Source organism: Myodes glareolus, chromosome 3, assembly GCF_982192425.1.
Source record: "Myodes glareolus chromosome 3, mMyoGla1.1, whole genome shotgun sequence".
Taxonomy (NCBI): Eukaryota; Metazoa; Chordata; class Mammalia; order Rodentia; family Cricetidae; genus Myodes; species Myodes glareolus.
This window is the reverse complement of record NC_142028.1, coordinates 58065600-58084595: the sequence shown is the minus strand read 5'-3', so window position 1 is coordinate 58084595 and position 18996 is coordinate 58065600. Positions and strand designations below refer to the sequence as shown.

Below are 18996 nucleotides of genomic sequence, written 5' to 3'. Positions count from 1 at the left end.
TTCCTTGTTCATTCTTCTGTCCTGGATAGATGAGGAACAGAAAGCAAGGAATAACTGTGCGTAGTCAGTCCTGACTCGAGTGTGTCGCCTTGTTTCATTCCTTGTGTGATCAGGTGATCTAAATCTGGGTGGTTTCTTACTTTTCTCCTTATTCAGTCCTCTTGAGCATGCTGTTTTGCGTCACGGTGCTAATGGCTTTGTTCTTTTTGGGGCAGACATCTGATGTGGGAAGTCCTTCTGTATATGTGTTGCGCTTATTAGTTGATGAATAGAACTGTTTTGGCCAATGGCTTAGCAGAGAGAGAGAGAGAGAGAGAGAGAGAGAGAAAGAGAGATCAGATAAAAGCCGTTTAGCTGCCAAAGGAGAAGGAGGCCAGCCAGTCGCCAAGGAAGCAAGACATTTAGAAAATGAGGTAACGCCACAGCCTCATGGCAATACTCAATTAATAGAAATGAGTTAATTTAAGATGTAAGAGATAATTAGGAATATGTTGGAGCCACTGGTCAAACAGTGTTGTAATTAGTGTAGCTTTGTGTGATTAACCGGGTCTGGATGGCCAGGAAACAAAAGCGCAGTCTCTGTTTACAGACAGCTACTGTGGAGAAGCAGTTCCCAAGAGCACCACCTGAGAGACACAGAAAAGCAGGGAAGATGTACTTTGGCTTACAGTTTAAGATGTCACAGGCCATACTCAGCTCGTTCCATTGTTTCTGGGCCTGTGGGAAGATGGAATGTCACAGTGAAAGAGTACAGTAGGGCACAGCTGTTCACCTCATGGGAAACCCATTGACAAGACACAGCCTCCCAAGAACATACTCCGGTAATTTGCTTCCACCAAGTCAACTCCACCTTCTAAGTTTCTACCATTCCCAATGAGATGAACACATTATGAATCCATCAGTAGATGTGCCCATTGATGACTGGGGAGTCTTTGTGCTCCAACCACCGTTCGGGAGCACCACCAAACTAGAACGTTTTCCCAAAGTTTGTTGTTCTCAGTTCCCCACAGCAAATTCTCTTCTGCTAATGAACAGTAGACCCAGGCACCAAAGGTAAGAAGTTAGCTTATCATCTTTCTCGGTGCTCATGAAGAACCAACTGTTCACAAATTCGATAGCTTTTGACTTGGCAGGTATGGCTTTCACAAACGGTCTCCCCTAAGTCTGGCCTCAGCTCCTTGTACTGTGATTCTTCTTCCCCTTGGGCTCACAGAGCCATACAATCAAGGAGAACTTTGCCTGCCAAATATAAGTGGACTCAGACAGCAAGTGTGTTCTATCTCCCTACAGCCTCATGAGAACATTCATGGACACGTGCCAAAGAACTGGCAAGTAGACTCCTGCAAGCGTGTATGCAGTCACTGGATAGCAAGCTTATCAAGATGGATGAGCGCAGATGGGAAATGACTGCTGGGTGAGAGCTTGGAGATGCTAGGAACACCATGGACACACGCTGGGGATGACGAGAAAGGAAATATTGTAGAGAAAAATGCCCACATCCCCTCTTTCTGGGCACCGCAGAGTTTCACAGCCTTGGTTTGCCTTTTAAGCCCAGCAAGCCCAAGGCAGAGAGCAGTCCTTTCCATTCACTGTGCAAACGCTCACGTCCCCGGAGAGCATTGAACAGGGGCATTTTAAAGCATTTCTGCACACTGAAAGCCCTGCTAATGGGCATTAACTTGCTTATCTTATTCCATTGTCGAAGGAGTCCAGCTTGTGGGATTGAAGCTTTACAACTCCTATTTTGCAAATGAGGATACAGAGACAATATGTCCTAAAAGCCAGAGTTCGTGTGTGATGGGAGTGTGGCGTGTGACTCATGTCCAGGTGTCCTGTGTCAAGCTCTATATGTGTTCTCCCAGACAAGGAAGAATGTCAGGAGGATTACTTGAAAGTTCAGAGTGATCACGTTCTCTCTCTCCCTCCCTCCGTTTCACCCCCCCCCATCTAGTTCATACATATCTTTTTTTTTCTTGGTCTCTATTGTTGATTCTCTTCTTGTCTCTACCTATTCCCTTTCCTCTTTAGCCCTGTCTTAATTTGGATTGATGTTTACTCCAAGGTGGAAGGTGAGCTTCATTAGAAGGAAGTCACCTTAGGGTGTGCTAGGACAGCTGGGATCCCAGGGGAGACATGATAATGAGGCCTTTGCATGCCTCAGTGCCTGCCAGGAGGTGCCAGGCTCATTAGGAGCAGCACCCAGGGAAGAATCTGATGACAGAGGGTGACCCAGGTTGCTTAGTCAAGGCCCCAGCCCCAGTCCTTAGAAGTCCCTTGTGGCAAGTCTCCTCCACATATCACACTCGGATATGTCTGTGTCCTAGCAAATAGGGGCTCTGTAGGCAAGGGACAGTGTGTGCCCTCTTCAAAGCTGTGCACTTGGTCCAGAGCACAGTATCAGGTTTTAGCTAAGGTCTACAAACATGAGAGTAAACTGTATGAAGGAATCAAGTAACGATGTTAGTACCGATGATTTAAATGCCTCCTGGAATGGTTAGTAGTGACAGCTTGGCAGTGTCTGGAATCAGAGGAGGCAAATTTCTGGGCATGTCTGTGATCAAGCTTCTACATTAGGTTAAGACTGTGGAAAGAGCCACCCATAAAAAGGAGACAGTGACTGAGAAGCAGCTTTCATCTCTCCCTGCTTCCTGACAGTGGATGCACTGAGCTCCTGCCATCATACTTTCCACGATGAACTCTCTGTGCACTCAAACTCTGTGCCAAAACAAAGCCTTTCTCCCGTAAGGTGTTTGTTGGGTGTCTTTTCACAACAACTACAAGAATAATGCACAATCCTCATCAGGCAAGGTTCCTGGCGTTTTAAGAAGAGATTCCTGTGGAGGCCACATTGAACCTTTATTGCTATTTTCACAGAAGGGATTCCACTTTGGGGGCCTACTTTGGAGTTATTAGTGGTGAGAAGCATTCCTCTGCCCAGTATTTCTCAAGTGATACCCAGGCAGAGCCCTTGGCTGGAAGGCAGCCCCACCCCAACAATCATGAGTGTCTTGTCTTGGGCCTGGAGAGGAGGCTCAGAGGTTGGAAACACTGTTATTTCTCCAGAGAACCCAGGTTCAATTCCCACCACCCATGTGGCAGCTCCCAACAGTCTGTATTCCAGCTTTAAATGATCTGACACCCTCAAACAGACATACATGTAGGCAAAACGCCAATGCACACAAGATAAAAATAAGTAAATCATTTTTTAAGAAGCGTGTTTTGTCTTGACCCCCAAAACAAGGAGTGTGGGAAAGGTGAACGGAAAGGCATTTAAGGAGGGACTCCCTTCTGGGAACCTCCAGTTATTTTATCCCAAATGTGACCCGGTCAAAAAGCAGGCACCGGAGTTTAGACAGTGAGGTTCTTGGAAGACAATAAAATTGTAGACTGAGTGGCCACACCAATGGCTCTCTCTCCAGTCTTAGACTGAAAATGAGAGAGGAACATATGAGCTGACTCAACAATGGCCCTCCCTCTCTGTCCTACCTCTTCCCTGACCACATCCCATTCCAGTAGTGAGGATAAGCAGAGGGCAGTCCTGGAGACATTGGTCATTAGAATGTGTAGAAGACTTCCAAGCTGTACGTGTCCTGGTTTTTTTTTTTTTTTAAAGGCATTTGTTATAAATTTAGCAGAATCAATGATCAAGCACAATTCTGTCTTTGGGGAAAATGCACATAGCCAATTCTTTCTCTGAGTGCTTCTGGGATACGTGAGACTACGCCAAATACTACTTTTGTCAAGCATCCTCCCTCCGTGCCAATCTCACCAGCAAGTGATTGGAGAGGCAGCGGTACTGGAGACCGGGCCATTCCTGGAAGGAAGAAGGTAGCCGTTGCCTGTGCTCACGGCCAACACTGGCTGTTTGAATAGGCACTTCCTCTCTGAGGGGAGTTGGTTCATAATTTCCCTTTTGCTGCTACTGGAAGTCCTTGAATGGCAATATCACAGCTTGTACCCATTCGGGACAGGAAAGTTTGACATCTGCAGACGATCTTAACACGAAGGAGGAAAAGCACAGACCTGTGTGTCAGCTTCTATACAGGAACCAGGGAAATAATTCCTATGGCGTACCTCATGATGTAATCATTGTACTGGAGGTTGGCCTTCAGCCAGGGAACCTTTCCCTAGTCAGTTCTGAGCCTCACTGACATTTTCAAGGCAAGGACCCTAAGGGAAAACAAGACTTTAAATCCCTGAAGAGACATGCTGTTGTATCTCCATTGAAACCCGAAGAAATGGCTTTGTAGAAGGTGTAGCAGCCTCTTGTAACGAAGCAGGCTGTAGGAGTGTCTTCCTGACTGTTTAGGAGAGCTGGGTCCCCTGGAAAGATAGGTTTCACAGTCTCACAGGAGGCTCCCTACGCAACCTAGAATAGACAGGCTCAAAATCTAATAGAGTTTTAGGTTATCAGCATGAGTTCTTTCCAATTGATCTGAGACCAAGGATGGTCCTTTTGTTTAATTTCATTTGTCTGGGATGGCTCTTTCCGAATCTTTCACCTACCAATAGATTTTTTTTTTAACATTTATAAAAGATAAGTGAGTAAAAAGGGGAGAAGGGAGACAGGGAAATATGAGCTCCTATTTTGTTTATTATGATTAGGTCAGTGCCCTCCAATTTTGGAATTCTTTCCCTCAGTCTGGGTGTTGGTTAAATCAATAGAGTTTCTAAGAATGTGCTGCCCTGCAAGCAAGGTCTGCATGGCTCCCAGGTGATCCATGGCAGTCTGGAGAAGCACTCTCCAGGAACTGCCTCGGTCTTGTATAAACAAACATTTGGAGGAATAAAGAGAATGAATGCAATGGCCAAAGCAGGGGCAAGGAGCAGATGATGCACAGTGTCAAGATGCCGGAGAACAAGATGAAAGGGTAGAAGATGGGGGAGAAACCAAGATGTCACTGCTAAAGCATGTGTGTATGTAACAGGATGTCATTTGGTAAGAATGGATAGTAAGGATACCCATTAAAAGATCAGTAATTAAACTGGTTAATTTTTGCATAAAATGGGACACAGAAAACTCCATTCATTATATCTAAGGGATCTACAAGCCTATACTACACCAGGTATAGTGTAGTATATTTAGGTAAACCTGAGGACACTGGGCAGACAAATTACAATCTCTCCCACCCTAGTGCACACTCTCTAATGCATGTGCACACAAACACACACACACACACACACACACACACACACTTCCTCTTCCCAAACTGCAAATTGGAAAATAGACTTGTATAAAAAATGTATTTTTTCCCACTGAATATTAAAGCTTATTTCCATAACACATTACAGTTAATGATTCTTGAAAGCAAACTTAGAATCAAATTTGACAATTACAAACTAAATTAGACAATTACACTAAAGCATTAGCTGAGTAAACTGTGAAACAGTTTCTTTAAAGCCATAGGATTCAATTCTCGGGCAAGGGAGCCAAGCATTCTTTTATTTCTCTAGTGTTTTGGAATGGAGACAGATCATTGGGTAGGTAAGACAAAAGACTGGAAATCCACGAGCATTTCAGTTTTCAGTCCAAGGCAGCTGTTGGGTGACATCACCCGGTGTGCAAACAGCCCTGCTTGGAGGGAATTAGCAGTCGAAAGGCTGGAGCACTTGACATGGGCGTGTAAATGTGCGTTCTCTGTCTCTTTGCATTCTCTTTAGAGATGGGCACAACTAAAAAGTGACACAGGACAGCATTTATACAGTGCAAAGGCACAAGAGGAGGTTCAAGACAGCGAAAGTGGTGGAGGAAGACAAGCATTTAAGGATTCAGATCATGTTGCCGCCCAAAGTCGGTCTCTAAGGAGACAGCTATTCAGCTCTCAGCTTTCTTCCAAGGAAGAAAGAGCTGGCTAGAGGCAAAGGAAATGCCAAGAAAATGCCAATTTCTGTCATACTAACATCTCTCTCAAGGCTGTGCCTGGACTTGGGGAGTACAAACCACCAGCCGTGGGGACCCGTGGGCCCTTGAAATTTGGTTCTTCAGAATGGCTGAGGGAACCCAGAGAGGACAGCCCCACAGACACCCACTAATTAGAAAGCCTACTGACATCAGAGGCTCGGTTGCAGAGAGAAGCGAAGCCAACCTTTGCGTGGCCCCCAAGATGAACTTGGAGAAATGAAACGCCTGGAACCAACCGTGTTTGGAAATGATTTTGCTAGAGACAGACGGCAATTGCTAGGGGGAAGGAGGGAAATGAGGGAGGCGGTCCAAAGTGGGGTCCTGTAAGTAAGAAGTCCCTGCGCAAGGGGGCAAAGGGAAGGAGGGATGTTCGGTACCAGGGCAACTGTCCTGTTTCAGACTAAACACCTTTCAAAGGCTACCTTCCTCCCAGGTGGCGGGCGGGCTAGCGTGGTTTAGGATAACCACTAATGTCTCCTGCAGCCTTAGTATGCTCCTTTCTGCATTGATAATTTTCATAGGGGCAGCTTCCTGCAAAGTAAGTAATGAATGTAAGATGACACTCTTTGGGGAGTTGTAAAGACAATCTAAGAACACGTCATTTCAGAGCTACAAACTTCACAGCCAGAGATCATTTCCATTGCATAATGTGCTTAGCCTGGAGCTGGTTTGTCTTTCTTTCTTTCTTTCTTTCTTTCTTTCTTTCTTTCTTTCTTCCTTCCTTCCTTCCTTCCTTCCTTCCTTCCTTCCTTCCTTCCTTTCTTTCTTTCTTTCTTTCTTTCCTTCTTCCTTTTATTTTTTCCACATCTACCCAGTTGAGTCATTATTTTACTTACCTCATTGGGGAAATCATTGTTTAAAAGCTGAATATAAATGATGAAATATTCTTCGATTTTTATCTTTTGCAGAATAATATCCTTCTTCCCTCACTTCCCGTCATAGAAGAGTTTGGCCCAAATGGGTGATGAATTGCTCCAAGTAGTTTGACAGTCCCAGAGGGAGGAATGAGAGTAAAAATAACTAGCTGATTACCAATAGGGAGCAAATTGGCCACTTGAGACCTCAGTGGTTAGAATGACAAACGAGGAAACGAAAATCCTCATCAGGGGACCAGACTTTCTGATTAGTCCAAGTGCTGATGACTGCTCCCCAAGCCTCTCCCTCCCTGCTGCGGGATGATTTACATCTGATTGGACATCATTTTGTATTTGGGGCAGTCATTTCTAAAAGGGTGTTTGGAAGACTTTGAAGTACTTAATTACAACCAGGAGGCATTTAGGGCCATGCAGTGAAATGGAAGCTACTCCACCACGTTAGACTCCTCTTGTGGAAAGTTCCATTACAGAAAGAGGCTGGTTGGTTTGACCTGAGTGATATTCACCCTATCAATCTGAAAGGCAACCTGTAGTGTGAGTAATTGGTCATAATAATAAAAAATGATAGTGAAAGAAAATAGAAGCTAGAGGAGCATTCTCAGCTAAAGGCTCCATATTCAAGGCAGACGCTGTTTTCAGCCTGAGTGGGGACGGATTGGGCTTGTCCTTAGTAGTCAATGACTAAAACGTCTGATAGTCCGGGCTCGTTTGAAGAATGACCTTTTCTTTCTTCCTTCTTTTTATTTATTGATTGATTAATTGATTTTTAAAACAATTTATTAAACACCAACCCATCCACAAAACCTTTGACCTACAATCTGTCCTGCTTACAAAATATGCTAAGGCAACAGTGGCACAGAACTCGTGTGTGTAGCCAATCAATATCCGCTTTGACTTAGACCCACACTCCGAGAAGGAACCCGTACCTGAAATTGCTAGAGTAATGAAGAACCAGAGGCTAGATAGCCCAATGACTCTATTTCCTTACATTCTGGTTACCATATTTTTTAAACCAGTCTTCATTTAAACTGACCCATCGAAAAGGTAGAGTCAATAACAAGCCGTAAACCTGCTTGGTGGCACTTGAGTGACGGATGCAAGAAGAGAAAAAGAGGATCAACCACTACTACCCCCCCCCCCATGGACATGAGCTATAAGAATTGGGAAGAAGAAAATCGGCTGGGGATTTTAAGGTGGGCAATCAAAAGAGGATCCAGGGAGAAGTAATTGCGGCTTTGAAAAATGGATCAAACTATATTTCTGAAGGGAAACCATTTGAATAAGCAACAGTACTGATATATTTTTTTAGTTTTACATTGTGTGTGTTTGTATGGTGTGTATGTATATGTATGGTATATGTGTGTCTGTGTGTGCGCATGTGTGCACACATGCAATGATACACAGGACACTATATATGTACGGAGCACAGAGGCCTCCATGTGTCCATCAGTTTGAGACAGAGTTCCTACTTTGAGACAGGGTCTCTCTTCAAACCTGGAGCAGGGCCAGTGGCCAGCAAACCCCAGCAATCCTCTTGTCATTGGTCACCCCCAGGGCTGTGGTTATAGGCATATGTAATCACACCCCACTTTCTATGTGAGTGTCAGGGATATGGACTCAGGTTCTCATGCTTGTAATGATAAGCCCTACTACTATCCACCTGTCAATCTTCCCTGCCCAGCTGCACTGACTTAGAAAGAGCATGGAGTACAAATGAATGTCATGAGGAGAGTCACGTGGAGATCACAACTCTGTCAGGATGAAAATGCACACAAAGGTAGCGTGTAAACATGGACTTTCATTGCTGAAAAGGGATGTAGCATGTAAGCTTGGACTTTCATTGCTGAGAAGGGAATTAGGCTTCATCATAAAAGTACCCAAAAAATACTGAGTGTTCTGGGTAGAGCTAGGATCTTTCAGAAGGGTTTCACCTCATAGAAAGCACCAGAAGAATAGTATTCTGTGGGACTCTGCCAGCAGTGAAACCATTAGGTAAGATTTCTGTTTTGATGTTTGAGATTAGGGATAGAGAAGGGAAGAATGAGCCAGCATAGCGCCTGATGTATGTCAGCAGACGTGGTTCCAGGGTGCAGAAAGCTGGACCACACAGAACCTGAATGTGATTTCCTCGGGTTGCTGTATGATTCCCTGAGTGTAATCCAGCCCTTGTAAAAGGCAGCAATGAGTAATTTGAAAAGGACCAAATTCAGACTTACAGGAACATGGGTAGGCAACCTGGTGTTCTTTGGGCCTGTTTCCCCTCACCTGAGCAGGTTTTATGAATAAGTTTTATGGGAGTTTTTATTTTTGTGTATTTTTCAGGGAGGAGAAGCTCCAGCATTCCTTCTGAAGATTCTCAAGGGAGCCTTTGTTCCAAGATGAGATGGGTACCAGTGAGTTATGTTCATTTAGTTCAGAAGAGGTAATTCTGAGATCCCGAGGAGGACCTCCAAACCTGGACTATCCGACACTACTGTGTTATTTCCTGACATTGCCTCCTTGAGGAAGCCTACAGCTATTCTGTTTGACAGAATGAGAAGACAAGGAACTCATTCCTGTCAATCCATCTTGGGATTCCTGGACAGCTTAAGAAGCGTCATTGATTGGATCTTTGGTGCTGAGGAGGAAATGGCCATCCACAGACACAAACCACTGAACGGCACTTAGTGCTCATGCCAACCTGACATGGGCAGTGATGGTTCCTGACAGAGCCCTTTCTGGAAACTATCCCTTCACACACATAGCCCCTACTTCCTTCTTTAAGTAGCCACATAGAGGTGTGTCTGTTAGAAGATTGCAGGGGAGAATAACTAGATAGTGGCGGGGAAAGCCTTTGGGAAACTGATTTCTTCTGCTTTTCTGGTTATCCCTCTAGACAGGCAATATTTTTGTTGAATGGGTACAATCAGTGGTTTCTTGGATTTGGTGGACATAAAATGATGTGACTTAGGCTCATTGGCACATTGATGTATGGCACGAATAATAAAAACCCAGAGACATATTGGGGTTCAAGCTGAAGATCAGGAAAGCAAAGCAGCTAACCACTAGGGAGACCTTTTACCTCTACCAGGTCTTTATATGGAAAAGTCGAAATCCTGTCTCCACAAATCCTCAGACTCCACACCACAGTGAGTTCCTGTCTCTTCTCCTTTATCTCCCTCTTTCTGCCCAGTCATGTCGCTCCTGTCTACTTTCCTAGTGCTGGGGATAAAAGTGTTAACCACCACCATTAACCACCACTGCCTGAATCCGTTTCTGGACCAGTCTTGTGTAACCCAGGGTGACCTTGAACTCACAGAGATCCACCTGCCTCTGTCTTCCAGAGTCCTGGGATTAAAGGTGTATGCCACCACTCCCTGGCTTCTATGGCTGACTAGTGTGGCTGTTTTGCCCTCTGATCTTCAGACAAGATTTATTTATTAAAACACAACTAACAAATCACTATATTGATGTGAGCAGTTTGAGATAATGCTGCTGTGGTTGATGCAGGACTCTTATTAATGCCTCTCTGCTTCCTGTATTGTGAATGACGTTCTAAGGAATAAAATCTTTACAATGAAATGAAATCTCAAGAAAAGGTTAGGACCTAGTAAAAACAAGTTGTGTTTTAAGAGTGTTTTCTATATTCAGCACTGTTGGCTTTCATTTGTACTTAGAGAAATGTGTTACACTTACCTGGTTCATAGTCTTCAGAAATAAGAATAGACATTATTCTTTAATATTAATAAGTTGCATACACAGAACTAAACACTTTGGGTGATAAAAGTTGACTATAAATGTCCATGAGTTTATTTTCTCTTTCTTAATAGTAACATCCTTGTTTAATTAAGAAAACACTAAAGATTTTTTTTAAACATTTAAAGATGTGATGAAGCATAGCAATGAGAGTTATTAGGGTTTCCTTTTCCCTCCATGCTCCCTCCACGTTACAATTGCTTCTAAGAAGTCACGATGCCCCTTACTTTCCACATCATGAACACCAAACTGAGAGTGGATTAAGGAGTAGGGAGATGGTTCAATTGGTAAAGTATTTGCAGAATAAACATGAGGACCTGGGTTCGATTTCCAGGACCCACATAAAAGAAGTCAGGAATTTTGGCATGCATCTGTAATCCCAGTGCTGAGTAGGTAGAGAGACGGCTGGATCCTGGGGCTGGCTGACCACCGGGTCTAATTTAATAGGTGAACCACAGATTCAAGTGCGAGTTCTGTCTCAAAAACCAAGGTTCAGAATGCCTTCTGAAGAGTTATACCTGTGGTTGAAATTCTGGCTTCCGCACATGTGCAAGCGCCTATACATATATACACACTCAAATAAACCTGTGAACCCATACCTCACTCCGTGCATTTAAGTAGTCCAATTTGGTTCGCTTCTAATGTCCTACCGGGAGCATTGTCAGTAGTGATTCTGTCTCTTTCATGGGCACCGAACTATCTGAGAGTTCTCTATACGGCATCAGCAGAGAAGCGGAACTTATGCATCGATAATTTCTTTCTTCTATTGATAGTAATAAAAAAAGCTGCCAACACCCCTCAGGGTCACCTTCCACTGAGTATCAGAATTCTTACTGTGCCCAGATGCCTAGACTTGAAGAGGAAATGAGATGTGTGAAATGAAACTCAAGCCCAGAGCAATAGCTTAATATGCTGGAGTTTATAAATAACGAAATGTTTGGCTCAGCCTCCCATGCTCATATAACAGTGGGAAGGAACCAATAAATCGCCTTACACTGGCCCATGTCAAATTCATTCTTCATGAATGCAATTGCGAGTTGTCTGAGACCTTCGACTGTAACGCACGTCAGGGCTCTATGGTTTTCCAAACTACCAAATCTTTGCTCTCATCACTGCTTGTGTTCCAAGAGGAGCTGGCTCCATTCGTATTTATTGTGATAGTGATGTCCTATTCTAAACAATTACTATTTGCCATTACTGAAAACAATTCTGTATACAACAGCTCTTTTATTCCTTCCTCCTCTTCCCCCTCCTCCTTAAAGAAAGGAATTTGATTCTACTGTGGTTGATTAGGACTCGCCCTGGGATCAGATTCTTATTGCAGATAATGCCAGGGAGGAAGCATGGATACCACTCTGAAGGATATAAACCATAAACTCATCTTATCTCTACTGAATTCTCATGGACCGCTGAGAATGAGAGGATCTGCCTGTTGATGGTTTTCCCAAATAAAAGCCACCCAAGGGCATAGACGTCATGCGTCAATGTCAGCAAACAATTGAAACGTCAAGGCAATAAGGAATCATTGCCATTTCCATGGTAAGAGAGTGGCCATGCATTTGCTTTCTCATAGAGCTAAGAGGGTTCTAACATCTGGAGTCATGGAATATTTGCAATGGCATCAAAACCACAACATGGTAGCATCTCTAGACTCTCCCTAATTGTCTCTTTCTACCTGTGGATCAAGTTCTTGCTGAAGGGGAATTACTCTTACAGTTCCCTTCGGGTTTCTCCGGGGCCTTCAAGGTCTCTGATAGGGTGACTGTGTTCTTTAATCCAATGCATGGACTCATAGAAGCAGGGCGTTTCCCTCACTCATCAGTCACATCTTGTCAAGAGTGTGACTTTTCAAATCTAAACCCCAGGGACCCAGCCAGTCATTCACGAAGGAACAGATAGTTCAAGGACAGCTTGAATTCCTTCCATAAACTTGAAGTCTTGATAGTGTTCTCCAAAGATCCCAGCAGACTGCACATCTACAATCTTGAGGTTCCAAAAGTATTCGTATAGACTGTGATGGCTGTTCTTGGTTGTCAACTTGACTCCATATGGAATTAACTAAAGCTTCTACATGGGGAACATCTGTGAGGGATTTTTTTTTCCCTGAATATGAAGTGGAAAGAACCACTTCTAATCTGGATCTTTGAGGTGGGAAGAGACACCTCTAATCTGGCCCAAGCCTTCTGCTGGAAGCCTATATAAGGACACGAAAGAAGGAAGGTGCTGCTCTTTGCCCACTTGCTTTGTCTCTGTAGCAAGCCCATTCCTTCAGTGGCATTAGAGTCTACTTCTTTAGAATTCCAGTGTCTGCTAAAGACCAGCTGAGACATCCAGCCTGTGGACTGAACAACCACTGGATCCTTAGACATTGCATTCATAGGCAGCCATTGTTGAACCAGTGGGACCACAGCCTGTAAGCTGTTCTAATAAATCCCCTTTCTATATAAACAGGGATTCTTTCCATAAGTTCTGTACTTCTAGGAAACCCTGATAATTCAAACCCCTATGAGCATGAGAGAAGAAGGGATCTGAGGGGGGGGGGTAGGGAACAGAGGGAGGATAAAACAGAAAGACACAGAGAAAGAAAATAGAAAGTTTTAGGTTCAGCTCTGCTTTGTTACCCCTCTGCTTGGAAAGTCACTATTCATGTCTATCGTTTCCTCATTTGTCAGACATGGGGTCAGTGCGCAAGCAGGGGCTGAAGGGTTCTTAGGTGTGCACTTTAGACTGTGGCCTAGAGAAAGGCCGTAGTATGGGTTTTCTTTGACAAAAATCTTTCCTCTTTATTCTACTTCTTAATTTGAGAATTCCCAGAGTCTCACCCCAAACTTTCTGTTCCTAGCCACCCCGTCTTCTTCCTGGGTGGTCTCCTCTTTTCTAGCTCTTCTTTCAAAGTCCCCTTTGTCTGATATTAATGCAGCTTGCTCAGGGCTGCTGTTTGCATGGTTTATCTTTCCCTTCCTACTGCTTTCAGCCTATTTGTATCTTTGGATCTAAAGTGTGTTTCCTTTATGCAGAGTATACTCGGGTCTTGTTTCATGTTTTAATACGGTCTGATAATCCCTGCCTTTTGACTGGATTGGGTAATTATTTGTAATTAAGGTTCAATTTACTTCTGCCACTTTGCTTTTGGCTTTCCATGCTTCAAATGTTGCCCATAGATTTTATCCCTCTTTTACTGTCTTCCATTACAAGGGATAGATATATTATAGTACAGCATTTTCATGTCTTTGATTTAAAAAAATTAAAATATGTTTTCGTTAATTTTTTGAGAATGTCATACATAAATACAATGTGTTTTAAATTATATTTACCGTCACTTCTACCTCCAATTCTTCCTGGGTCTATTTTCACTCTCCACTCTCATTCCCTCTCAACTTTAAATCTTCTTCTTCTTCTTTTTTTTAAATAACAAATAGTAAGTCCAGTTTATACTATATAGTTTGGGTGTGGAACCATACCCTGCCTGTTTGTTTAACATATTAAGAGCCACACCCTTATCCAAATTGAACTCCTCCCTTCCCAGAAGCCATCAACCATCAATCATTCCTCTTTGAGGGGTGGGGACTCAGGACACGCTCGCTCTCCACATTGGAATACTGAGTGGCTTGCTCTTGTACAGATCTTATGCAGGCGAGCACTGGAGCTGTGGGTTTGTGAGTGCTCTGGTCTTGTAATAGCCAGAAGACATTTTTTCCCTCCAGTCCTCCCCAACCTCTTGCCCTCACAATTCTTCTGCTCCTTCTATCCAAAACGATCCTGAGCTTTGGAGGAGTAGGTTTGATACACGTGTCCCACTTCTGACTGAGTGCTCCACAGATCCGTGTTCTCCGCACTTTGTGAGTTTCTGCATTAACTGCTGTTTACTGCACAAAGAAACTTCTCCTATGAGATGTGAGAACTGCCCTAATCTAGGGGTATAGAGATGTCAGTTCACTACAAATCCATCTAGAAAATAATAGTGTTAAGTTCACCCATGGAGCCTGTCAACTTCCGAACTATGAGTTCTTGGCCAGATGTGTAACATCAGGCAGGTATCTCCTCTCTAGAGCAAGCCTTAAATCAGATCAGAAGGCAGTTGGCTAATGCCATAGTATTTGTGTCTCTATCGCACCCATCAACACTTCTTACCACACAGCTGTTGTAACTCCACGTGTTCACGGCTGAGTAAAATTGTTGATGACTTTTTCTCCCAACAGCTTGCACAGTGCCCTTCCAGGACTATGTGAGCTCACCAGTCCGGTGGAAGCTTCCTTTAGAATCAACTTCATTTCTCCATGTTCTGTGATCAAAGTTGTGGTGTCTTCAGCAATAAGGTCTTAATATCAAGTTCTGCGGGACAACTAAGAATAATAGAAGTAGCCTATCACGTTTGGGGTTTTCCAGGACACCCCCGACCTCACCTGGTACTTGAGCTTTTTATTTTTCTTTTAATGTAGTGAAGAGGCAAGCAGGCCTGCTTTTCGTCCTGCCGGGCTCCCGCACGGCTAGCTTTACACCCAAAATAATTACATGGAAACTGTATTATTTTAAACACTGCCTGGCCCATTAGCTCTAGCCTCTTATTGGCTAACTCTCTCATCTTGACTAACCCATATCTAATAATCTGTATGCCGCCATGAGGTCGTGACTTACTGGCAAAGATTCAGCATGTCTGACCTGGTGACTGGTTCTATGGCGTCGGCTCTTTGCCTCTCCCTGACTCTGCTTCTTTCTCCCAGAATCTAGTTTTGTCTTCCCAGCCTACCTATGTTCTGACCTATCAGGTCAAGCAGTTTCTTTATTAATTAACCAATGAAAGCAACACATAGAAAGAGGACCCACCTACATCATTTCCCCTTTTTCTGCTTAAACAAAAAAGAAAGGCTTTCATTTTAACATAGTAAAATTACATATAACAAAGCAGTTATAAAGCAAGAATTACAGTCACAATATTTATATCTATTTTATCTTTTATCATAACTAAGGAAAACTATAACTATCTATTTATTCTTCAACTCCATCAAAGACTCCAGAAGGATATAATACCACCTAAGTAAGCAAGAAGTAAGCAACTTTCAAACTCTAGAAATGACAGAGACATCTCGCTGAACAGTCACCCAAATTTCCTCTGTTCCATTGGGGCATCCATCTTCAGCCTACAGGCCCATAGTATACAGCAGACTTTTCCATGAAACAAGAAATTTCAAAGGCAGTTGAGTCATTATCTGCTATGTCCTGCAGAATGTCTCTTAGACTCTTTCATAAATTAGGAACCCCAAAAGACCATCTCACATCTAGGCAAGTTTAGCAGTCCTCTCTCTGTGGGTTCTTTATGTCCAGTTTATGCAACAGTCCAGGCAAGAGCAGTTTCTTGCCCAAATGGCTATCAAGCTCCATAAGAAGCCTCTTCGATGCCCATCTTCCTCTTGAAGTAAATTGGTGCTGCTAGGAGCAGATGTGTCTCATTGTCATGAAAAACCCTAAGTTATTAAAACATTTAAAATACCATATTCTGTAGTCTTTGAAAGATATGAAGAATGTCTATCCAACTGAAATATATCTCTTTATATCTAGAAAATCTAACTAACATGACTACAAACTTGACTATTATTGATGATTATTCATTAACAACCTATATTTCCTAATTATACATTACATTTTTAAAATGAACTATACAATCACAATACCTTAATCAAGATCAGAAATACATATAACAAAATTGACCTCAAAATCCATACTGATGCAAATTATTCATATCTATATTATTTTAAAATATTTTTATTAATATTTTTGTGAATTTCATACATTGTATTTTGGTCATATTCACCCCCCTTTCCCCCTGATTTAACCTCCTCTCTACACCTCCAATTTTGTGATCTTTAAATATATATATATATATATATATACACACACACACACACACACATGCATACATACAGCTTTTTATTTGGTAACCCATGGGTTCTTAGAGAAGCATCTTCTCTGTAGGATATATATACCCATATATATGTATATATATATATGTAAGTTTCCATATGAATTTTCCCAAATATCCTTAGTGTTAGTTATCCTTCTCCCTACCCTTCCTCTGCCCTACCCTCCTGTTTAAATCTTCCTCCAGAACTGTTACTCTCTTTGCTTACTTCCTACCCCTGTGCTCTACTATTCACATCTCCATATGTATTTCTTCCTCTTCTCCACCACTGACCCCTCTTTACTTCCCTGAATTTTACAGATATTTCAAGTTAAACACACAATCTAAAGATTTGATGCTAAGATCTGTACAAGTGGGAATATAAAACATTTGTTTCTCTGCGCTTGGGTCACCACCCTCAGTATAATACTATCCATTGGCTCCATCCCTCCTGTACTGTCTTTCTTCATAGTGAATTGGCATTTCTCTAGTGTTTCAATTTCTTTAATATTTTATTGTATTTAAAAATCATTTCAAGACTGGTTACAGTTTTGCTGGCAACATACATCTTAGCTTTTCAAAATCTAATTTCAAATTTATACTAATTTAATTCTAGTGCAGTGGAGAATATTTGTACCTGTTCTATAATTCGTAACTTTGTTGTTTTGGGTTCCGCCATTTATTTATGTTACCCAGTACAAATGCATTCTAGCAACTCTAGAGTTCTATGTATCATATAGGATCTAGAATAAAGTGAGATCATGTTGGCAAAGCGGTAACTGATCTTCCCTTCACTGTGGAGGGTTTGCTCCAGTTCTTCCTGGAGATTTTCGTTGCTGCCTGCTCTCTTTACTTACATCCTAGGCTGTTTAATTGTTGTCCATGTCTATTATGTTGCTGTTTTCAAATGTATGACATTTCACCATACTGTAAGCCTGAGTACCTGTACACATACAGTGTTTTATTATGCATTTCTCACCAGGAATACATATCTGACAGTGTTGTTTTTATCCTGTTTTAGCAGCAGTGAAACTCATATAATGCTAAACATATTAAAATGTAGAATCCAATGGCGTTTGTCACAGTAATTATATTGTACAACCCTTGCATGCTTTAATGTGAATTCTTTATGGCCTCAGAGAAATTCCACACGCCTTCTTCCTTTTCCCTTTGCAAACACGAGTCTTTCTGTCTTGACGACATATCTATTATAGTTATTTTATTTAAAAATTCATGATTATGTGACTTATGTTTGTCTTTCACTTAGAATGTTTTCAAGGCTTGCCCTTTTATGGTTGGATAATACTTCACTTTACGTATGTAACAAAATGTACGTATCTGCTCATCTGGTGATGGGTATAAGCATTTGATCTTCTTGCCTCTGGGCTGTGATGAATAACCACGGTTATAAACACCCATGTAGAAGTTTCTGTGCAAGCAAATGCTTTCATTTCTCTTGGATGTAGAAATACAGTCTAAAATGTTGGGTCATGTGATATTCTGTTTTTAATGTTTAAAAACAATGATTTTTTTTTGTTCTTTGAAAATTTCATGTATTCATACAATGCACATTGACTGTATAGATAGATCCACCACTACCTCCCTACAACTCCCCCAGACCATCCCATTTCTTTCCCAACTTTATGTCCTCTTTGAATTTTTTTATCAGTAGCCTCCTGAGTCCAGTAAGTACCCATATGAATTTGTGTGTGTGTGTGTGTGTGTGTGTGTGTGTGTGTATGTGTGTGTGTGTGTGTGTGTGTGTGCAGTCGTTCACTAGGGAACAAACACCCTATATTCAAAGAAGAGTGACGACCCTCCCTGCAGTAGCTCTGGACGCCGATAGCTCCTGTGCTATGGCTAGAGTCCGAGGAGTCCCTCCCCCAGCCACGGACTTGATCATGCACAGGTCTTCTGCAGGCAGCTGGGACTGCTTTGATTTGGTGCGTTTCATAGCTCTCTCCATCTGCTCCCTCTTCCATTCTTTCTTCTTCTGCGAAGTTCCTGGAACTGTGGATGGTAGGAGGTTGACATCAATGATCCGTCCATAACTGAGTGCTCAGAGTTACATATAATTGGCATTTTGGCTACTTATAACTGTCTGTATTAACCACTACCCTCTGCAAAAGAAAGCTTCTCTGATCAAAACTGAGAGCAGCACAAATAAGCATATATTAACACAAAGAAGGTGGTGTCACAGCACGGTCATTTAACTAAACAACGGTAGGTTCCCTGGGCCCATGCTCTTCCCAGTCATGGCCTTTTGACCATGTTTATAGTACCAGGTACGAAATCCCTGCTAGAGAGCATGTCTCATATACATCTTGGCAGCAAGTTAGTATTGTAGATGAATGGCCCAGAGCAGGGTAAGAACAACAATGACTTTTCTCCCCCAGCAACCTGCATAGCATCTTATGGAATTATGTAAACTAGTAAGCAGGGTGAATATTTTCTGGTTAATTCAAAATTGGTTTCGTTCTGTACTTACTCAAGAGCGAGTTGTGTCCTCATCAATAGGGTCTTACCATCCGGTTCTCATCTGCAGCCTAAAACAATGGCAACATCCTGTATTGTTAGGGTACCTCTGA

The 18996-nt window shown here is 42.5% G+C and overlaps 1 long non-coding RNA gene across 1 annotated transcript in view; it reads left to right on the top strand.

Annotated features, from left to right (window-relative positions):
- The window catches only part of LOC148122663 (uncharacterized), a 294155-nt gene extending 276251 nt beyond the window's left edge, over nucleotides 1-17904 (top strand). Inside the window, exon 4 of the long non-coding RNA XR_015737479.1 lies at nucleotides 9100-17904. This is a non-coding gene — a long non-coding RNA (uncharacterized LOC148122663). The remainder of the gene's footprint in view (nucleotides 1-9099) is intronic.
- Nucleotides 17905-18996: the final 1092 nt, after the last annotated feature.